Raw genomic sequence first — 7,247 nt, 5'->3', positions numbered from 1 at the left:
TGATATCTGTTGATTAGCAATTCCTCATATGGTCCAACTTACAACTTCTGGGTAGTTATCAAAAAGAATTGCTATAAGAATCTTAAAGAGATAGTGATACTCTGCCCATTCTTCTTATTTTGCAAAGGATATCTTTGGTCATTTTTGACCATTCTGATGCAACATTTATATGCTTCTATTTAGGGCTAACATTAGAGCACACAGGATACAAAAAATATGCAAAGACATAACTGATATTTCAATCTTCAGACCTGGTGATAAGAGTTAGGAACTACTTGAGGTTCATGGCTTTCTCCTTAACTCTTAAAAAAGTATTCTATTCATTTATTAGTTTACTCAATCAGTAAAGTCATTCCTGAAAAAAAAAGAAAGTAAGCAACCATTAGGGAAAACAATCAACTAAAAATTCTCCAAGTTCATGTGTGGGAATTGATTCTCATATAGAAGAATATACATATCCTTCTATTAAGATTATTTTCAGTTTATAAAATGTTTCATGGGTAATACATATCTTAAAGTATTTTTCAAATATTGCATTGGATATATTTATAGAAAATTCAAATATTATATGAGACAGGTACTAAGAAGTATTTGTCATTGATCTGAAATTTAAATGCAACTGAACATCTTATATTTTATCTGGAAATTCTAATCTTACTGGATTTTAGTAGATTAGATTGCTCATGATTTTTTCAGATATATCTAACTCCCTCTGCACTTAAAATATCCACATCTGACTTTCAGCTTTCATAAATAAAATAGATATATGACTTCTAGTCAGTTCATGGGTAATGCTCTGACACTACCACAGTATTCCAGGGAAACAATTTAACAACAACAAAAAATAATAATAATGGAGTTTTTGTGGTTAAAGAATATCTGTCAGTGTCTATAAAAGTGTTCATAGTCAGAATCTAAGAAACAAGGGAAATGATCAATGTAAAGGTGATAATCAAAATCAACAATTTCTGTCTACTCACGTTAATGAAGAATTGGATTTTCTCCTCTCAAATTTCTCTGACTTTTCTTTGAGTAGGGAGAATTTATGCTTTTCATATCTCTTTGTGATGTTTCCTGAGAAAGTATTAATAGCATGTGAGTTATTCAAATGATTTCTCTTAAATATAAAGAGAGATTTAAAAATGATTGCTTGCATGCCTACCTCTCCTCAGGGATATCTGGCCTAGTCTCTAGTGAACAATTGTAAGGAATAATTTAAAGAAAGGCAGAAAACAGCATAATGATCTTTACAGTTCCACGGAGACCCACGTGACAAAAGTACTCAATCTCTGACACAGAGTCAATGATCAGAACAACAATGAAAAAGACTAACATGCTTTATTGCAGCAAAATTGGAACAGTTTCAATAGTCATGATAAAATTGGAAGTTAATCACCACCATTGCATATAATTTATTTGTTTATTATTCCAGTAAAAACATGTCATAGGCGCTGCATTAAAAATATACCATTTAACCTAAATGAGGTGCATATTACTATTCCCAGATTCAGAGGACACTAATCTCAGATAAACTATGTGATTTGACCAAAGATGTGTAAATGATGACTAGAAGATTTGAAATTAAAGCCTTGTCTTTAAATGAGTGATATACATGCATTTTCTTTTCATATGACAAACACATAACAATTATTATAATGCAAAGTGTTGCAATAATAGTTGTCTAAATCATAGAGTTTCCTGAGCTGAGATCTACCACTTTCGCACGATGTTCACATAGTCTCATAGAAGATAAAATCTAATATAAGGAAATGCATTCCCTCTCATAACATTTAACCTATGTTCTCTTCTTCTATGAATTCCTTTTGCTTTAGAATTAAGGAAAATTTGCATACAGTAAAAGATGGCGTTAAATTGTACAAATGGGTAAGTTTTGGAAAATGTGCCATTTGTTCCTAATACCTGAATCAAGATAACATTTCAACACCACAGACATTTCCATGATACTTTATAATCCCCGCTTCTTGGCTACTCCCATCATAAAGGCAATTTCCCTCAGACCTTAACTTCCAAATGCTGCTCTGGTTTCTATCCCTAATCTCATTTTCCCTGTTTCTGAATTTCACATAAGTGAAACCACACAATAAATATTCTTAGTCTGTATCTTGCACTGAGCTTAATTGTTTTGAAATTCAGCTGCTGAGTTTATATGGATGCATATAGTCCTCTGCATACATATATCTGATCTTACTCATTCTCTTACCAATAGATATTTGAGTTTCGGTTTATTATAAAATATATTGTATAAACACCCTTATAAAAGCATATGTGTGTATATATGTATTATTTTTACTAGTTATAGATCTAAGAGGTAATTCAGTTCAGTTCAGTTCAGTTCAGTCACTCAGTCATGTCCAACTCTTTGAGAACGCCCATTTTAATTGTTTTCTTCTTTTTATTGATTTTTTGAATACTAAAAGTTTGCTAGATAAAACTACTTTTTCAGATTTTTTTCCCTAGACTCTCTTGCTTCTGATGTTTCTGTTTAGTCCTGTCTCAAGTTGCTACAGTGATACAACTCAGAGTTGTGCAGCCAGTAGGAAGGGCAGAAAACCCTCTCCCACCAAAAAGTTCCAAACAAAGCTGTTTCAGATACAGGAGATGAAGTGGGTAGGAGAGGCCATAAAACTGATAAAACTGCAAGCCAAGACACGTAGAGGAACATTCTGAAGACAGAAAAGGAAGCAGGAAAACTAGGAATCTCTCTCTGTCATTACTTCAAAAGAAAGAAGGAAAAGAAAGTGAAGTTGCTCAGTCGTGTCCAACTCTTTGCGATTCTGTGGACTGTAGCCTACCAGGCTCCTCCGTCCATGGGATTCTCCAGGCAAGAGGACTCGAGTGGGTTGCCATTTCCTTCTCCAGGGGATCTTCCTGACCCAGAGATCGAACCTGGGTCTCCCGCATTGCAGGCAGACACTTTACCCTCTGAGACACCAGGGAAGCCCCAAGAATCAGATCAGATCATATCAGTCGCTCAGTCGTGTCCGACTCTTTGTGATCCATGAATCGCAGCACGCCAGGCCTCCCTGTTCATCGCCAACTCTCGGAGTTCACTCAGACTCACATCCATCGAGTCAGTGATGCCATCCAGCCATCTCATCCTCTATTGTCCCTTTCTCCTCTTGCCCCCAATCCCTCCCAACATCAGAGTCTTTTCCAATGAGTCAACTCTTTGCATGAGGTGGCCAAAGTACTGGAGTTTCAGCTTTAGCATCATTCCTTCCAAAGAAATCCCAGGGCTGATCTCCTTCAGAATGGACTCCTTGCCCATGGTCCTGCATCTCCCACGCTGGATGCCAAGCCTGAGCTCCTGGACACTCAGACTCCCAGTGCATAAGGACCAGGACAGATAATGTCCTGGGAAGGATGACAGAAGACAAGAGGAAGAGAGACACATCACACATAGGCCTGGCCCGCATGCCTGGGGTAGAACTGCCTCCCTCAAAGGCCTGGCTCCCACCACCTCCTCCTAGGAACCCCTTGAACTTTAGGGCCGACCTGGACCCAAGACCTCTGTCAGTAGTGATGACCCTGGGTATCAGGTCCCAAACCCACTTTCAATCTTTGTGGTCAGTAAAATATTCTCAGAGCAGGACAAGCATTGTTTGCTTGGGGAGAGTTGTAACTGGTGCTGAAGAGCCCCTCATACCCTTTCCCAAGCCTGGCGCCAAGCTGGGGATACAGCAGTGAACAGAATGGACTGGTTGGATCTCCTGGCACTCCAAGGGACTCTCAAGAGTCTTCTCCAACACCACAGTTCAAAAACATCAATTCTTTGGCGCTCAGCCTTCTTCACAGTCCAACTCTCACATCCATACATGGCCACAGGAAAAACCATAGCCTTGACTAGACAAACCTTTGTTGGCAAAGTAATGTCTCTGCTTTTGAATATGCTATCTAGGTTGGTCATAACTTTCCTTCCAAGGAGTAAGTGTCTTTTAATTTCATGGCTGCAGTCACCATCTGTAGTGATTTTGGAGCCCAGAAAAATAAAGTCTGATACTGTTTCCACTGTTTCCCCATCTATTTCCCATGAAGTGATGGGACCGGATCCCATGATCTTCGTTTTCTGAATGTTGAGCTTTAAGCCAACTTTTTCACTCTCCACTTTCACTTTCATCAAGAGGCTTTTTAGTTCCTCTTCACTTTCTGCCATAAGGGTGGTGTCATCTGCATATCTGAGGTTATTGATATTTCTCCCGGCAATCTTGATTCCAGCTTGTGTTTCTTCCAGTCCAGCGTTTCTCATGATGTACTCTGCATAAAAGTTAAATAAACAGGGTGACAATATACAGCCTTGACAAACTCCTGTTCCTATTTGGAACCAGTCTGTTTTTCCATGTCCAGTTCTAACTGTTGCTTCCTGACCTGCATACAAATTTCTCAAGAGGCAGATCAGGTGGTCTGGTTTTCCCATCTCTTTCAGAATTTTCCACAGTTTATTGTGATCCACAGCCCCAAGAATACTGGAGTGGATTGCCCTGTCCTCCTCCAGGGGATCTTCCCAACCCAGGGATCAAACTCGGATCTCTCACATTGCAGGCAAAATTTTTTTTTCACTTCTTATTTTTTTATTTTATTTTATTTTTTAACTTTATAATATTGTATTGGTTTTGCCATATATTCTTTACCATCTGAGCCACCAAGGAAACCCTATCACTTCAAACATTACTCTAATTTTTTTGCATTGAATATACTGGTGTGTTAGGAAATCTGGAGTCTATTTTGGACATGGTGACACTCTGCTCTGAAGATATCTGAATATTGTCATCTTCTTAAGTGAGTTGATTTTATTTTTTCTTTTTTAAAATTAACAAGGTTTGTGTTAAACTACAGACTTCATGGATGATTTCATAATACTAGTTCATATTTTAGTGTTGTCTGGGGTACTGGAATTGTCCCCCACAGCCACATGCATCAGGATAAGTGAACTGGAAAATTCATACAAAGAATAAGGATCTGACTTTCATTGGCTCTTTTTTTCTTCAATTCAGCCCCCAAATTCTGTGACTATTGACTCAAACATTTTTATTCTTTAGATCAGAAAACCTGGGTTGTATTCAGGATTTCTATTTGAATGGTGCAAACTAGGACCTTTCCTCAAAATAGTAATTGCAAAATGGGAAAATAACCTATTTGTTTGGCTTTTAATGCTGTAAGAATCTCCTCCACCCAATGGCAGCCTATCTTAACCATCTCTTCATTGACCTATAGAGTTCAAAAAGACATCAACAGCACGAATTTGTCAGAAATCTCTTCAAGGCAGCATTCACGTCCTTGTTCCTCAGGCTGTAGATCATGGGGTTCAGCATGGGAATCACCAGTGTATAAAACACTGAAGCCATTTTATCAGTTTCTAATGAATGGTTATTTCGAGGCTGTAAATACACGAAAAGCAGAGTTCTATAGAAGACTGACACAGCTGTCACATGTGAAGTGCACGTGGAGAAGGCTCTTTTCCTTCCTTCCAATGAACGTATCCTTAGAATGGACAAAATGATGTTGAAATAAGATGCTACAACTACAGTTATAGAAAACATCAAGTTTGTAGATGCAGATATGAATACTACTGTTTCTGGAAAGGAAGTATCGGAGCAGGACAATGCTAAGAGAGGCACAATATCACAGTAAAAATGATTGATTACATTGAAAGAGCAATAAGCCATTGAAAATACAGAAAAGGAAGTCACAATCGATGTGGAAAAGCTGTAGAGGTATGTGAGGGAAACTAGCAGAAAGCAGGCCTGTCGAGACACCACCACCATGTAGAGCAGGGGGTTACAAATGGCCACATAATGGTCATAGGCCATCACAGCTAAAATGAAAGTTTCAGCTACAATGAAAACCAAGAACCCACCTAGCTGAATGGCACATTTATAGAAGGAGGTGGTGTGTTTCTTTACTAAGAAGTTGATCAGTATTTTAGGGGCAATGACAGTTGAATTGCCAAGATTGATGATGGCCAAGTGCCTGAGGAAGAAATACATGGGGGTCTGAAGTCGAGAGTCAACACTGGTGAAGGTGATGATGCTTAGGTTCCCTGTCACGGTCAGTCCATAGATGACCAGGAAGACAAAGAAGAGTGGGATCTGGAGGTCTAGACGTTCTGAGACTCCTATGAGAATAAACTCAGTGACTCGGGTAAAATTTCCATTAGCCATATAACGGTTTTGAAACTAATCTATTTGGGGAAGAAAAGAAAATGTGGTTACAAACTTTCAAGTAATTATTTTCATGGATTGTCATTAGATGACAAGGGCAATTCTTGGGGTGGGGTTTCCTGAAGTCATGTTTCCAAATTACATCAGTTCCTCTAATTCTGCTGAAATCTAGTGTGCTCCAGCTTATATAGCTTTCCTAAATGGAAAAAAAAAAAAAAAATGAATGTGAAAAAGCAGCCACTGTAAAGCACAAACATTGTATCCATCCTCTAATTTTCTCTGTCAGAGTTCCACATTGTATTTTTTTTTTTTTTTTTTTTGCCAATTTTCATGATATTTGCCATCGTAAGCATCCCATCACCTACCTCCTGAGGTCAAGCTTGCATTAACACTGTCATGGACTATTGTACCCTTCTGGTCTCCACGTCATGATTCATATTAGCTGATAGGCAGATAGCAGTCATTAAAACTTTTGGGTAGCATGTAATCTGAGATATTTTTAGAATAATTGAAAAAAGCTTTAGCCTTGTTTTCAATGCATTCCACAATCAGATACATATAATTTTTTCTATTCATATCACATCAGACCAGGCTTTTTGAACTCTAAATTTTCATCTCAGTCTTTCTGTTTCCCTGCTGATCTTCAAAAGGACCAGTTGCACTAAGAGCACACAACCTAGTATATAAATCTTTTATTCTTAGCTGTTATTCTCTCATGCTGCAGAGGTTCTGATTTATCAAACCAGGAATCTAGTCTAGTCCAAGGAGTGGGGTTGAGAAAGAAAGGTGATCCTGAAGGTTGCTGAGACAGATCTATTCCTCTTTCCTACATAGTATTTTTGCTGTTTCTCTGGGCTTCCGTGGTGGCCCAGGTGGTAAAGAGTCTGCAGGCAATGCAGGAGACCCAGGTTCCATCCCTAGAAGATTCCCTGGAGAAGGAGATGGCTGTTTCTCTGCCGAGTCCCACTCTGCTTTCAGGCTCCTTCCTCACACACAGATAAGGACCAGGTGTTTCCTGGTCTGCTCTCATGGGTTTCATTGGACAAAGAGAGACACATTGGATTAAGC

The 7,247-nt window shown here is 38.6% G+C and overlaps 1 pseudogene; it reads right to left on the bottom strand.

Moving 5' to 3' along the window:
• Window positions 1–5,235: 5,235 nt before the first annotated feature.
• LOC147358661 (olfactory receptor 8J3-like) lies at window positions 5,236–6,179 on the bottom strand (annotated as a pseudogene).
• Window positions 6,180–7,247: the final 1,068 nt, after the last annotated feature.

This window comes from Bos grunniens, chromosome 15 (assembly GCF_055505025.1).
Source record: "Bos grunniens cultivar Pamir isolate PY7600 chromosome 15, Bosgru_T2T1.0, whole genome shotgun sequence".
NCBI lineage: Eukaryota > Metazoa > Chordata > Mammalia > Artiodactyla > Bovidae > Bos > Bos grunniens.
The sequence above is the reverse complement of the archived record's forward strand: the minus strand, read 5'-3'. Positions and strand labels throughout refer to the sequence as shown.